General features: G+C 36.5%; 1 protein-coding gene across 1 annotated transcript in view; it reads right to left on the bottom strand.

The window, feature by feature from the left end:
- LOC113898163 (triadin-like) overlaps positions 1-16,025 on the bottom strand; it is an 86,468-nt gene that overhangs the window by 31,691 nt on the left and 38,752 nt on the right. The window lies entirely within an intron of this gene.

Here is a 16,025-nt window from a genome sequence, read left to right as displayed (position 1 = left end):
ACATAAACGTGATTTTATTTGTTCCTGACAAGTCATCATCATACTCTCTGTTATTTTTTTTACTAGGCAATATATAATAAACATGTTTTCTTGCTGTATGTATTCCATAAAACACCACTTAAGTGGCTACATGGCATGTCATTCCGTGGCTATGCATAATTTAGTCAAACAGCACTCTACCCTGGAACATGGCAGAAGTTTTCTCAGCACTTATTAATGATTTTTCTATTAGGAGAATTTTCTAAACATAGAATTTCTGGGCAAATAAAATAATTACTTTTATATCTTTTGAGAATATATACATATATTTGAAAGTCTATTTTAGAAAACTGTATATGCAGGCAGTCTGTTTCCTTATCCTTGACAACTCTGGGTATTACCAGTGTTCAAAATATGTGTTATCACATAGTAGGATAATTCAACTTCATTGGCAATTCTTTGATTATTAGAGATAAGCTTTTTATATGTTTATTCTTCATTTATATTTCTTATCTTGTAAAGTTTTTTGTTCATTTTTCTAGAAAGTTCCTTTTGGTGGTTTATTAAATTGTGTTCATATGTACATATATATAATGTATATGTATTTTGTTTTATATATATGGATGGCATCACTGACTCGATGGACGTGAGTCTCAGTGAACTCCGGGAGTTGGTGATGGACAGGGAGGCCTGGCGTGCTGCGATTCATGGAGTCGCAAAGAGTGGGACACGACTGAGCGACTGATCTGATCTGATCTGATCTGTACATATATAGGTTTCCCTGGTGATTCAGTGGTAAATAATTCAACGCAGGAGACATGGGTTCAACCCTTGAGTCAGGAATATCCCTTGGAGGAGAGCATGGCAACTCCCTCTAGTATTCTTGCCTGGACAGTCCAATGGACAGAGGAGCCTGAGTGGCTTTAGCCCACGGGGTCGAAAAAGAGTGGGACATGATTTCTCGATTAAAGCAACAACAAATGTACATATACATATATGCATGTGTATGCATGCATGTATACATGCATGCTTATAAATAAATACACACTTATAGGATAGTACTGCTTTAACCTTATACTGCAATTTTTTTCCTTCAACCGTTTACCTTTTCTTTTTAATGATAGTTTTATGTGTAAATATTTAAAAATTTTGTAACTCATGTTTCTCCTGTAAAGTTGCTGCCTTTGCATGCCCAGAAAGTTGCATCTCAGTGGAGAGCAGGCATATATGATTATATTGATAAACTTTACTCATAGAAACTTATCTCAAGAGGAAACATAGAGATAATTTGAAATAAATACGTCATGTTTTATTTAAAAACAATTGAAGACCAACCAGAAATTATACATATGTGAAGTAAATGCCTAAGTGCTAAGGAGAAAAAACACTAACAATCCAAATATTTTTGCCAACATCACAACTTAACAACACATTTCATATCCTTTAAATATGAGCTACATTGTCTGCAACAATTAAAGAATTACACATCAGGAAAGTGAATTTTTGATTAATAATATTTTAATATACATAAGTAAATATTTTCAATTTTATCTCTAAATTATATTCCCAATTTCTTTTTTAAAAAAGCAAATTTTCAAACTTCTTTGACATTAAAATTTTTTTAAAGTTTTTTTTCCATTCCTAACCAGAAACTTTTTTTGACATTTTTCACAAAATAAATTTCACCTAAATGGAATTACTCTTAGAATAATCTTCATTATTATCATCATTACATTGACCACCATTTCCACAGCTAGGATTATAACCACTACTGTCATTAAATGGAAGGCCTAGAAGCACAAGATTAACCTTAGAAGCAAAGGTTGAGGGCCTAACTCCTAATAAATGCAGACATTTATTTCCACTTTATAAGCATACACATTAGGCTAAGACATTTTCAACGAACCAGAAAAAAAAAAAAGAATGTTATAATTCCCTCACTGTCTTTTCTAATCAATATATTTTTTGTAATATAGGAAAAGAGGAATGCATACTTTAATTGATTCATATTAATGGATACTGTTTACCCCATTAACAAAATTAAGAGAGATGATCAATAAAAATAGTTACTTTTGTTATAGTACAAAAATTATCAGTGTAACTGAATTCTTTAAAAGTACAAAAATAAAGTTTGAACCCTCAAACAGATGTGTACACCAGATACTTAAAGTATAAATCCAGTTCATAAGACAATTAATTGACAGAAGAAATGAAAATAACGCGTGCAAAATTAAGTATTCTAGTTAATAAAGTTTTACCCTTTTGTTTCTTTACCAATAAAATGGTAATTACCTCCCCTATATATTAAAAAAATAAAATAAATGACATAAAATCTAGACTGACTAGGGGAAAGAAAATCAAACACATTCAAGTGTATACATATATTAGTAGGTATTAATAACAAACACCTGGAGAAAGAAAGGGCCATCCAGGATTCTTGCCTGGGAAATCCCATGGACAGAGGAGCCTGGTAGGCTACAGTCCATGGAGCCACAAATAGTCGATCATGATTTAGCGACTAAATAACAGTAATAAACAGATGTAACTAGTGCAACTATTTTGAGATGACAGTGGTGAATCTAGGCATATATTTTTAAGAGTAAAAAGCTGATGAGAAACATCAGCAGTAAAAACATTTAATTAAAGTTTTAAAACAACTTTAGGTATAAATTAACAATAGTAACAATGAATTTCTTTCTCTGAAAAACTATGTGAATACATATCTCAAGCTCGAGAACTCAATTTAGTTGAAATGATATCAAGATGGAAAAATAACTTTAAAAAACAGATTTCACAGACTGTACTTGAGATGGTGTTCAAAGAGAAAAAATTGGAAAGAGCTCATATCATATCCTCTCATTGATTTTGGTGCCAAATTCCCATCACTTCTAAATGGCAGTTCTGAAAATGGATGAATGATAGAAGTGCTTTGAAATGCTATTTAAGACTCAAGTGGGGCTACAAGTGAATCAAATCTTTGGAATAATGATTTGCAGGAGAATAAGTGAATTGTGAGTGTTTAGGAGAGGCCCACCTGAAAGCTAATATGTTGCTAATCTCTGGATTTTTAACCTCGGAAGGCTTTCTACTACAACTGTATAGAGAATCTGGGAAGAATTGCTTTTGCTCTTCAGAGTCACTTCAGTGAACTGTGTATTAGGGAGTATTTCTGCAGACAATGTAGTACACAGCTGCTTGGTATCTTGAAACTGAATGAATAAACTTACTGAAATTTGATACAAAATTAGTTGAACCCTTGTCACATTTTTAAAAGACAGAAAATTTTAATATAGTAAGAATTTATATATTTTCTCCTTTTTTTATCAGAAAAAAAAAATGAGACACTATAAATTCAGGAAGTAATGCAAGTTTTGGAGAAGGCAATGGCACCCCACTCCAGTACTTTTGCCTGGAAAATCCCAAGGACGGAGGAGCCTGGTGGGCTGCAGTCCAGGGGGTCGCTAGGAGTCGGACACGACTGAGTGACTTCACTTTCACTTTTCACTTTCATGCCTTGGAGAAGGAAATGGCAACCCACTCCAGTGTTCTTGCCTGGAGAATCCCAGGGACGGAGGAGCCTGGTAGGCTGCTGTCTATGGGGTCACACAGAGTCGGACACGACTGAGCGACTGAACTGAACTGAACTGAATGCAAGTTTAGAGTTAAAATATGACTTTTAATTGCTTAAAGAACTGCTTTTAATGTATATTCTAAATTTTATTTCACCTTACAGTCCTGCCTAAACAACTATGGTACGATATTTTAAATAAATACAAAATAAAGTTAACACTAAGCAATTTTTAAAATCTTTTTTATGTCTTTCATCTTCACATCTTCAAAAATTCTACTTAAGAATTAAGATTAAAAAGTGATGGAAACATATTCTGAGTATCCAACAACAAAACCATAAGCAATTTGAAAGTAATCTGAAGGTTATTTTGTTTAAGGAAAATTATGTGTTGCCTTTGTTATAGAAACACATTAGCTTGTACCTTTCAATTTCCATTCACATTTATTTACAGACGCCACACACATGCACAGCCAAGAGGAATAAAATTGAGGGGAAATAAATTGCCTTCTCTGACAGCTGGTCAAGATAAATGCAAAGAAAAGAGTGTGTAATCTGAGATTATTTAATGTTTGAGAAGCACTTTGAAGATGACAAGAGCTAGTTATTGATATGGCAGAAAAAAATGAGAGGTAAATATTACTGAGTAATTTGACATGGGTGATGCTTCTTGAAAGTTGGTGTCTCACAATTGAAGCCGAGCAGTGAGGGTATATGACAGTATTTTCCATGACTACTTTTTCATTCCATTCCTTTTGATTTCATACAAATTACTTTGATTGCCAGATAGCCAGAATCAGCTTCAAAAGAAGTGGGGCTCTGGCTGGAGGGCCAAGAAACTGCTCTATAAAATAAAATTAGGGGCTGTCTATGTAGTGGTTCCAAAGACCAGCTTCACAGACAGGTTATGCATTGAAGAATAAATCACAAGCCTTCTGAAAGAACTCACTTAACTTCTCATGCCTTGTTAATCAGATGAGGAAACCGCCATGCACACTTGACCATTATTACTCCTCTGGGACAATAGCAATGCACTCTCTTCCAGGATGCTCAAGAAAGACACCTACGCTCTAGAATGGTATAAATAAAATATTGCATATCCATTTCATAAAAGCATTAATTATGAATTCACATTTAATTGTGAGATGCAGTTTATGGAAAATTCTAACACTAAATTTTTTCTTCAAAAATTAGAGAGCAAAGAAGAGAAGGGGAGTATATATTATCCAAGGAAAAAAATGTTATTTAAAAATTATATTAAGAATGTAAATCCCAATTACAAGAATGACCTTTACTATATTTTTAAGTGTTCCAGAAGACATGCACATAAGTAACAATTTTGGAGAAACTCTATTGAAAATATCCTTAAGCAAATACAGTTGAAGAGTGAAGATTTATACATTTTTTAACTTGTATATTTTATTAATCCTAGTGTTTGAAGAATATCTGTATGTATAAATCCTATATTGATAACAAACATGGTTATCAAAGGGGAAATGTGGCAGGGAGTGAAAATCAGAAGACTGGGATGAAAACACATACTATATATATAAAATGGATAACCAATAAGAGCCTATTATATAGCACTGGGTACCCTACTCAATATTTTGTGATGACTTATATGAGAAAATAATCTGAAAAAGAAATAATATATGTATATGTATAACTGAATCACTTTGCCGTACACCTGAAATTAACACAACATTGTATTAATAAATCAACTATACTACAATAAAAAATGTCTATGTATCATATGCAGAGATCTGTAACAACTAAATCATGCTTCTTCTTATATATATAAACTGAATGAAAATGGATTTTGAGGGCAAGATAAATATGACAATTCACAAAAACAATCTTTATCAAAATAATCCTAGATATTCTAATTGATATACATATGTGTGTAGTATCAGTAAACCATGAGTAGTAATTTAACATAATTTTTAGAAGAATCTAGATTCTAAGCTATATATATTCTAAGCTATATATTCTATATATTCTAAACTATATATTCTTTCAAGGTAAAAACTGCTTTTGTCTTAAACCAGAAACTGACCCCCTGCCAATTTCACTGAAAGTCCTAAATTGCCATCTTTTCCCCCAGATCTGAGGCATGTGATTACTATGATATTTCAGAGGATGATTTGGCTACCTAAGCTACCTGGGAGATGGAGAGATACACACCTCTATTTTATATTATCTAGCACTCCTTCCTACCTACCCACTGCCTCTACTCTTCCTGCAAGTGAATTTCTTTTTCCAGGGGTGAGATTAGAAGATGAACCCTTCCTCAGCCATAGCAATGGGCCTTTAAGACAAGCCTGGCCATCAGAGTATTTCATCTTGCCCAGGACTGTAAAGGGATGAGGCAATCAGAAACCTCCTCGTTTTTCATGAAACTGTTGGAGGACACTCTTTCTGCTGGGCTTGCCAAGCTGGTAGGATCTGCCAGTGGCTCTCTAGCCCACCAGTTAAAGAATCTGCTGCTAGATGGAAACAGGCAGAGTCCAGACACCACCATGTGGGTTCATGGTGCCAGCTGTGTTTAGAGCCAGATTGATCGCTGGACTTTCCAGTTATATGAGAATATATAAACTCTTTTAATTTGGTTGAGTCCACATTACCAGCCATCAGAAATTCTGATCGATGGTTTTGCTTCTGCTAGGATTGTAAATAATTATTTTCCTTCATTTGTTTGTGTCATAAGGAGTGATGATCAGAATGATCTAAATATCTAGCTTTTCTTTTTGTTCTTAAATCATATCTGAAAGAAAACCTCAAATCTCACTCGTATATTTTAAGTGGTTGTGCTATTATGGTCCTAAATGAAATAAGGTGTTCTGGTCAAGGTCAAATTTTAATATTAAAGGGCTCCTTCCAGGAGGAACTCCCTTGTGTTCTGGGTGAGAGGCAGGATCTCCCTCCGTGGGCAATGACCTCTCGCTGTGACCCCCTAGCTCGCCTTCCAGTACTCTTTACTGCCAGGTAACAGATGTCTCTTCTTGCATTGGCAGCAGTAAGCCTCCTTTCCCCCTACCTTTTGAACTTTTCTTTTTCGACACAGCAGTTCCTATCCATTCAGAAAACTTGTTTTCTGACAAACAGCAAATTGAATTTAAAGGTGAAAAGCAATGATAAGTGCATAACTAGAATTCACTTTATGAAAACGTACTGAACTTAAAATACATTGTTTTACCAATCTGAAGTGGGTAAGGATTTCTGATGAATTCCTTTTTTTATTTCTATTTTTTTTTAAAAATAGAAACTCCACTCTTTTTCTTTTAAATTAATTTATTTTAATTGGAGGCTAATTACTTTATAATATTGAGGCAGTTTTTGCCATAAATCGACATGAATTGGCTCTGGGTACAAATGTGTCCCCCCCATTCTGAACCTCCCTCCCACCCTCCTTCTCACCCCATCCCTCTAGGTTGTCTGAGAGCACCGGCTTTGAGTGCCCTGCTTCATGCATCCAGCTTACACTGGTCATCTATTTCACATATGGTAATATACATGTTTCACTGCTATACTCTCAAATCATCCCACCCTTGCCTTATCCCACATAGTCCAAAAGTCTGTTCTTTACATCTGTGTCTCTTTTGCTGTCTTGCATATAGGATCTTTGTTACCATCTTTCTAAATTCCATATTATGAGTTAGTATACTGTATTGGTGTTTCTCTTTCTGACTTACTTCACTCTGTCTAATAGGCTCTAGTTTCATCTACCTCATTAGAACTGATTCGAATTCATTCTTTTTAATAACTGACTAATATTCCATTGTGTATATGTACCACAGCTTTCTTATCCATTCATCTGCTGATGGACATCTAGGTTGCTCCCATGTCCTAGTTATTGTAAACAGTGCTGCAATGAACATTGGGGTACATGTGTCTCTTTCAATTCTGGTGAAATTCCACTCTTACAAGCCAAATTCTCTTTCAAGAATTGCCTCAGATCTCAACGCCATAATGATATTCCCTTGATCTTATTAAGTGAACACTACTGTTCTTATTTACGATTCTATAACATATTTTATTCAGAGAAGGCAATGTCAAACCACTCCAGTACTCTTGCCTAGAAAATCCCATGGATGGAGGAGCCTGGTAGGCTGCAGTCCATGGGGTCGCTACGAGTCGGACATGACTGAGCGACTTCACTTTCACTTTTCACTTTCACACAATGGAGAAGGCAATGGCAACCCACTCCAGTGTTCTTGCCTGGAGAATCCCAGGGACGGCAGAGCCTGGTGGGCTGCCGTCTATGGGGTCGCACAGAGTTGGATACGACTGAAGCGACTTAGCAGCATCAGCAACATATTTTACTAAGTGGATTAATTTCACATGGATGAAATTATCCCAACTCTTCTATAGTTTTTGTTTTGTTTCCAACAAAGTTCCAGGTTGGAAGCAAGTTATTTACCCTTTCATAGACCTTAGCACAGCACTTACTTTACACAGTGTGGCCCCAATAAATATTTAATGTGAAAAAATTCATAAGTTTTGCTAAAGAAAATCAACTAAAGAAACTATCATGATAAATAGCATCTATTTCTACAGATAGAAGGATCTGCAGGATGCAGTGAATTTGTAAGAAATAAAAAAACTTAAAAATGGTCCATTTTCAAGGGTTTTTGGCTTTGAGTGGAAAAATTACTACCAGCCAAACTTGCTTAACAGCTTACTTATGTATGCAGTGTTTATAAGGATTACAAAACCGGAAAGTCTGGGCAAACAAAGGGAGGGTGGGATGCCTAGGATTTTCACATGGACTCATTCTATTGGTGAGTTCAAAACAGAAGAACAGGAAGGGTTTCATGCAGACTCATTCTATTGATGAATGCAAAACATGAGAATGGGATAGGTGCACAGGAAAGGAGGAAACAAGATTCAGGGAGGGGCCCGCCCAGAAGGAGGGAGGGAAAAAACGCAGGCCACATCCGGGAGGACTGTTCACTCCACAGTACTCAGCCAGTGAGGAACTGGGGGAGGAAATTGCACACGAGGAGACAAAACTGCTTGTTGTAATGACACTGGCTGTGCCTGCTCACAGACACCGGATCTTGCAAGACCATCATTGAAGCCCTGCTTCCTGCTGCACCTGGTATCTTCAAGTCCATTCTTTGGGTTTGGGCCAGTGGCTTTTATTTCTGACAAGTTCGATCCAGAAATAAATATAAACCAAAATATATTTTTATGACATGAAACAATGTTGAATTAAGATATATATTTACTGATAGAAGTTAAAGCACATCTATTCATAAATTTGGCCATATGCAGCGACACAGGTAGACTTGAGTATTATTCTAAGTGAAATAATTCACACAGAGAAAGATAAATACTGTATGATGTCACTTATACATAAAATCTAAAAATACAACAAACTAGTGAATATAACAGAAAAGAAGATTTAGAGATACAGAGAACAAACTAGTGGTTACTATCGGGGAGAGGGGAGAGGAAATGAAGGGGTGGGAAGCACAGACTACTGGGTATAAGATAGGCTCCAAGTTGTTTTGTGCAAAGCAAGGAAAATAGCCAATATTTTGTGAGGACTGTAAATGGAAAGTAAAATTGTATAGAATTAAAACTGTATAGAATAAAAAAAAATTAATGTTAAAAAAATTGTTCAGGGTGCATTTCAAAAGAAGTGCAAAGTTTAGCTGGTCAAAATAATTAATTAAGGCTTCCACAGAGGAGGAAACATGAGTGGGGCAGAGAAAAAGATGTTCAATCTCCCTGACTAAAAAAGCTTTTATTTACTAAATAATGCCAATAATTAGGAAGAGACACTCTTTTCCAATGAGGCAATTAAAACATTATTAAGGTTGTTAAATCTCCAAAAGGTATAACACCTGGGAGAAGTTTCTACAAGCAGATTAGGCAGAATAACTGTGCAGCTGACTAAAAGTGCTGAGGATCAAGTTACAAATATGTGACGCAGTTTCCTAGTCAGCTGGGGATCATCACAAATACCACAGGCTGGGTGCCTTAAACAACAGGAATTGATTTTCTCACAGTTTTGGAGGCTAGAAGTCTTAGATCAGGGTACCAGCATGCTTAGTTTCTGGGGAGGACTCTCTTGCTGGCTTGCAGATTACAGCCTTCTCCCTGGGTGCTCACATGGGAGGGAGAGCTCAGCAAGCTCTATACTGTCTCCCTGTATAAGGGAACTAATTTCATCATAAGGGCTCTACCTCTATGACTTACTGCTACTGCTAAGTCACTTCAGTTGTGTCCGACTCTGTGCGACCCCATAGACGGGAGCCACCAGGCTCCCCTGTCCCTGGGATTCTCCCGGCAAGAACACTGGAGTGGGTTGCCATTTCCTTCTCCAGTGCACGAAAGTGAAAAGTGAAAGGGAAGTTGCTCAGTCGTGCCCGACTCTTAGCGACCCCATGGACTGCAGCCTACCAGGCTCCTCCGTCCATGGGGTTTTCCAGGCAAGAGTACTAGAGTGGGTTGCCATTTCCTTCTCCAATGCATGTGGAAGTGAAGTCGCTCAGTCATGTCCGACTCTAGCGACCCCATGGACTGCAGCCCACCAGGCCCCTCCATCCATGGGATTTTCCATGACTTAACCTAAACTTAATTACCTCCAAACACCTTATCTCCAAGTACCATCACACTGAGGAATAAATAGGGCTTCAGCGTGTGAAAGTGGGGGACACAATTCAGTCTACAGCCTGCATGTTTCTGTTTGATTATTTAAAAATTACTCAAACAAATATTGATATAATTAAGCTTAATAGACAAAGCTATTTTAATAGAGTTATATCTTTCATAATAAATTAAAGGAAATCATGGCCATGGCCCCATACTACCAGTACATGCCCAAGTAACCCAAATCAAAATGTCAGTGGAATAGCTTTGTGACAGAAATTAATCAACAAGACCCATGATGTGACTTTTTCATGGCAATGATTTTGAGAGATTCAATCAGATTCATTTTAGGAAAATAACCCATCCTGACTTCATGAGCCCAGAAATCCTTATGCAAGAAGATAAGTCATTTTGGGATCTGATTTTCTCAGTTTGAAGTTTGAATATGGGATTGATAGAAAATTTCCCAAATTCTGTGGATTCAATTTTAGGCAAAGAAATATTAGACACTGGTTCCTAGCAAATATGATTTGAATAGAATAGACATAAGATCCATGAGTATATTTAGTTCTTTTGAGAAATTAATCTTCTAGTATTTTATCTTCAGGTTGACATGTTTTCTTCCTGTGCCAAATATATAATTGAAATGCTTTACCCAGCCCCGGAAATTTTCCTGCTAAATAGCCCCACTGTCATTGAATTACAAACCCCTTGAAAGAGAAAAGGTCTGAGTAATGAACCTGCTATTACAATTTGGGAAAAAATCCTAAATTCAATGCTTCAACATCACTAACTTTCCACAACTTGTTGACTCAAATGCGTGTTTTTTACTTTATTTTTCTTAAATTTTCATGGAAATCAACTCTTCTATAAGAATTAATCATCTCCAGCTGCTTTTACCTCAGAGGAGTCGAATCCTACCAATGTGGAGTCACAATAGCTTTTACTTTCTTTCCATTAAGAGACTGTAACAGTCTTCCCTGCCCCAAAAGAGCACACAGAATATTTATACTCTTTTCATTTGAAGGTACTCTGTAATAATAATAAGGACTTCAAGGAATGCTTCTGCTTAAAACTACAGTCACATAAAAATGATTGGTTTCTCACACTGCATCACCTTTCAGGAAACTTAAGGAAATGCAAGAACTTTCAAGTTCTTTCAAGAAATGCAATACTTCTTTCAAGTTTACTTCTCTGAGTGAATTTTTAGGCAATTGTTTCATGAACCAACCTGGTTTATTTTTGACATAGTTCATGTTAGTCAGAGTCATGTCCGACTCTGTGACCTATTGTCTGGCTCCTCTGTCCATGGATTTCTCCAGGGAAGAATAGGTAGCCAATCCCTTCTCCAGAGGATTGTCTTGACCCAGGGATGGAACTCAGGTTTCCTGCATCGCAGGTGAATTCTTTACCATCTGAGCCACCAAGGAAGCCCTATTTTTGACATGGTGTTGCTTTAGTCTCTAAGTCGTGACCAACTCTTTTGACTCCATGGACTGTAGCCTGCCAGGCTCCTATGTCCATGGGATTCTCCAGGCAAGAATATTGGAGTGGGTTGCCATTCCCTTCTCCAGGGGATCTTCCCAACCCAGGAACTGAACCCAGGTCTCCTGCATTGCAAGCAGACTCTTTACCGACTGAGCTACGAGGGAAGTCCACATTTTTTACATATTTATATATAAATAAGGGCTTCCCAGGTGGCACTAGTAGTAAAGAACCTGCCTGCTAATGCAGGACACATAAGAGACACAGGTTCCATCCCTGGGTTGGGAAGATCCCCTGGAGGACACGGCAACTCACTCCAGTATTTTTGCCTGGAGAATCCCACGGACAGAAGAGCCTGGTAGGCTACAGACCATGGGATCACAAAGAGTCAGACACAACTGAAGCAACGAGGCACACACCACACATATATAAATAAAAGTAAATCTGTGTTTTCTATTTAAAAGGAAATTTGTATCCATTGGCTGGAAAATAGTGATAATTCAATAGCATAAAATTTTCATATGTGCATGTATATGGATAAATATATTTTAGAGTATATAATCATTAAGTAGGGACATAACTGATTTTATTGAGTACCTCAGGGCTTTTAAAATAAATAAAAATTACAATGAAGTATCACTGTTTTCATGCATCTGTAATTATTAGTAATATAAACTGACACTGTCTATAATCACTCCAGAATTAATGCTATTGCCATATTTGAATTAAAAGCAGACACGTAGATTTTTTTTAAAGTTTTATTGCCATATAGCTGATTTAAAATGCATTAGTTTCTACTGTTCAGTGAACTGAATCAGTTATACCTATACATATATCTACTCTTTTTTAGATTCTTTTTCCATACCAGTCATTACTAAGTATTGAGAAGCGTTTCCTATGCTATACAATAGGTCACTATGAACTATCGATTTTATATATTGTAGTGTATACTGATCAATCCCAATCTCCCAGTTTATCTTTCCCTCCTCCTTGTTCTTTACCCCTGGTAACCCTAAGTGTGTTTTCTACACCTGTGACTCTATTTCTGTTCTGTAAATAAGTTCCTCACCAGGCTCCTCTATTCACAGAATTCTCCAGGCAAGAATACTGGAGTGGGTTGCCATTTCCTTCTCCAGGGAATCTTACCAACCCAGGGATTGAACCTGGGTCTCCTGCATTGCAGGTGGATTCTATACCATTTGAGCCACTAGGGAATCCCCAAAACACCCTTCTGTTTCTGCCCAGTTTCAAACAGGGGAAGCTTTCACATGTTCAGGGAATGTAATAACCACTACACTATGGAAACAAGTGAATAAATTCACTTGTCCCATTTCTTTAGATTCTATATATAAGTGATATCATATGATATTTGTCTTTTTCTGTTTGACTTACTTAGTATGACAATCTCTAGGTGCATCCACATTGCTACAAAGTATATTATTTCCTTCTTCTTATGGCTGACTAATAGCCCACTATATATATATATATATATATATATATATATATATATACACACCACATTTTCTTTATTCACTTCTTCTGTTTAGAATTTTTTAATATTGAGTGAAGTAAAATACTTAAATTTTGTGAGAAAAAAAATGTATGCTTAGAATTGGGCACCATTATAATAAGATATTTTATTTTGTTTAACTTGAACCCAAACCTTCATTAAGCTATTTGATAGGTTTAGAAACACAGAATAACCTAGCCCAAACCTTTATCTTTCTGAACTGAGTCCATATACCCCATGAAGAAAAACACATCTTGCATGAATAAAATACAGTCTGAAAAACTTATTAGAGAGGGAAGATTTGCTGTGTATTTTTTAAAAATCATCTACTCTATAGGGGAAAAAAATCAGCTTCCTGTGCTTTTCAAAGGATTTCCAAATGAGCTTGAAGCTCTTTTATGTATTTCTGGAAAGAACATTAAGGTATCCATGCCCACACTTGAAAAATGCAAGCAATTAGGTAAACACAAACAATACTTTATACAAATCTTCTAAGGAACTTACAGGGTTTTAGAAACAGCTGATAAAGCTGCACACATGATATGAAACGAAACTGAAACAGAGGAGTTAAAGAGAACCAGTTGAAGAATTAAAAAGACTCTTCAGAATCTTTTCTGAAGACTACTCATTATCAGAGTTTTCAAAGTATTATGTATTGCTTAGTCTCTAACATTTCATCCTCTGAATTATTTGTCCAAATAGACTAAAAATTGATCTTAAATTGTATGTGAGGAGGATGCCACTCATTGGCAACTAATAAAAAGGCTTCTTCTCTAGGCAATTAAAATTCTGATACAAAAAATGTGAGAAAGCAAAGAGATAAACAAAATGATGAATGGTTTAACTTTTTCCTTTTAGCCCCTTCATACCTATCAACATTTCAGTTTTTATTGAGCAGAAGAGCAGTCATTTTACTGTGTATTCTGAAGATAAAATTATATCCTCAGCACCTCAAGGAGTAAGAAATAAATGGAAAACTAGGCCATTATTTTCTAAGAACCTACTTGGTATTTACTGTTGGGTGGGCTTCCCAGGTGGTACTAGTGGTAAAGAATCTTCCAATGTAGGAGATTAAGAGATGCAGGTTTGATCCCTGGCTCAGGAAGATCCCCTGGAGGAGGCCACGGCAACACACTCCAGTACTCTTGATTAGAGAATCTCACGGACAGAGGGGCCTGGCAGGCTATAGTCCATAGGGTCACAAAGACCTGGACACGACTGAAGCAACTTGGCACGCACACACGGACTTGACTTTGGTATTCATGTTAAGGACTGGGAGAGAGGGGCCACTTTCCTCAGAGTTAATCCAGGGTTAGTTACCACAACGTGTTGGGTCTGTCAGTATTATACAGAACAGTGAAACTCCCTAACCTATCATTTGAAAGCTTATACGAATAGGATTTTACTATTGATAGACCGATATTTCTGACGTTAGATCACTCAGAGCAGTTATTTCTATGGACTGAGCATTTTTATAGGCTTTATTTGACTAAGCTTATCCAAGCGTTGTAGCTGCATTAGTATTACCAAGCCATAGCAAATTCAGTAAAATAAGCTTTATAAAATTGTGGTTGCCCTATAGCATGTGTTTTTAGAAACTACTAAGCAGCTTTAGCTGGAGGAACATAGCTCCACCGTTATGCTCTGCAAGATTCTTGCCATCCAATGTCTCTTTCCATCTTAGAGGAGAAGAGAAAGGAGAAACAATTTAGGGATCATTTTTCTTGCATAAAAGTCACTTTCCCTTGTAATGTTATAACAAAAGGGAAATGCATTAAATATTCAAATATGAATATTAAACCCTTTGATTCAGTATTAGAGGAGGTTCTTCAAAGATGGCATCAAATCTTTTCTGCATCTTAGTTCTGCGGAAATGTGCCTCCTATAAAAGACTCCAGAGATTGTAAAAAGAATCAGATCATAAAAAAAATTTTGCTAAGGCAATTTTCATAAGAAAATCATAACTGTTAAAACTCTAGTCCTAAAACTGATCATAATTATGTTGCTTTAGGCTTATAAAGCATCTCTGCTCCAGGGAAATGAAAGACAACCACACAAGTCAGATTTTCTGGATATGTGTGTGTGTGTGTATGTGTGTATTATTTCCTGGAATAAAACTCAGTCACTTCAGAAGCCACAGTGACTCATAAAGAGCATTTGGCTTCCAAAGGTAACTGAAATTACTCAAGTAATGACTTCTGGAAATAACGCTCTTGATTACTTTCCTGTTATAGAAATGCTAATTTAAAAAAAATATATATGTATGTGTGTGTATTTAAACATTTGTATGCACAGCTAAACACAAACACAGTAGGCTAGGCAGACATATGTCATCAACAGATTTTAATAAAATGATAGACTATCAAAACCCAAGGTAATTACAATAAGGCCACTACTTGTCCAAATTATTCATTTTTCACTAAATTGAAATACTAGATCCTTTGAACCAAATGTCTTTGCCATTCAGTCACTAAACCATGTCCGACTCTTTGTGATCCCATGAACCACAGTAAGCAAGGCTTACTTGTCCATCACTGTCTCCCAGAGTTTGCTCAAACTCAGGTCCATTGAGGCAGTGATGCCATCCAACCATCTCATCCTCTGTGTCCCCCTTCTCCTCCTGTTTTCAATCCTTCCCAGCATCAGCGTCTTTTTTAGTGAGTTGGCTCTTCACATCAGGTAGCCAAAGTACTGGAGCTTCAGCTTCAGCATCAATCCTTCCAGTAAATATTCAGGGGTGATTTCCTTTAGGAATGACTGGCTTGATCTCCTTGCTGTCCAAGGGACTCTCAAGAGTCTTCTCCAGCACCACAGTTCAAAAGAATCATTTCTTTGGCACTCAGCCTTCTTTATGGTCCAACTCTCATATCCGTACATGACTAC

The sequence above is a fragment of the Bos indicus x Bos taurus genome, chromosome 9, assembly GCF_003369695.1.
Source record: "Bos indicus x Bos taurus breed Angus x Brahman F1 hybrid chromosome 9, Bos_hybrid_MaternalHap_v2.0, whole genome shotgun sequence".
Taxonomy (NCBI): domain Eukaryota; kingdom Metazoa; phylum Chordata; class Mammalia; order Artiodactyla; family Bovidae; genus Bos; species Bos indicus x Bos taurus.
This window is presented reverse-complemented; position numbering and strand designations above follow the sequence as displayed.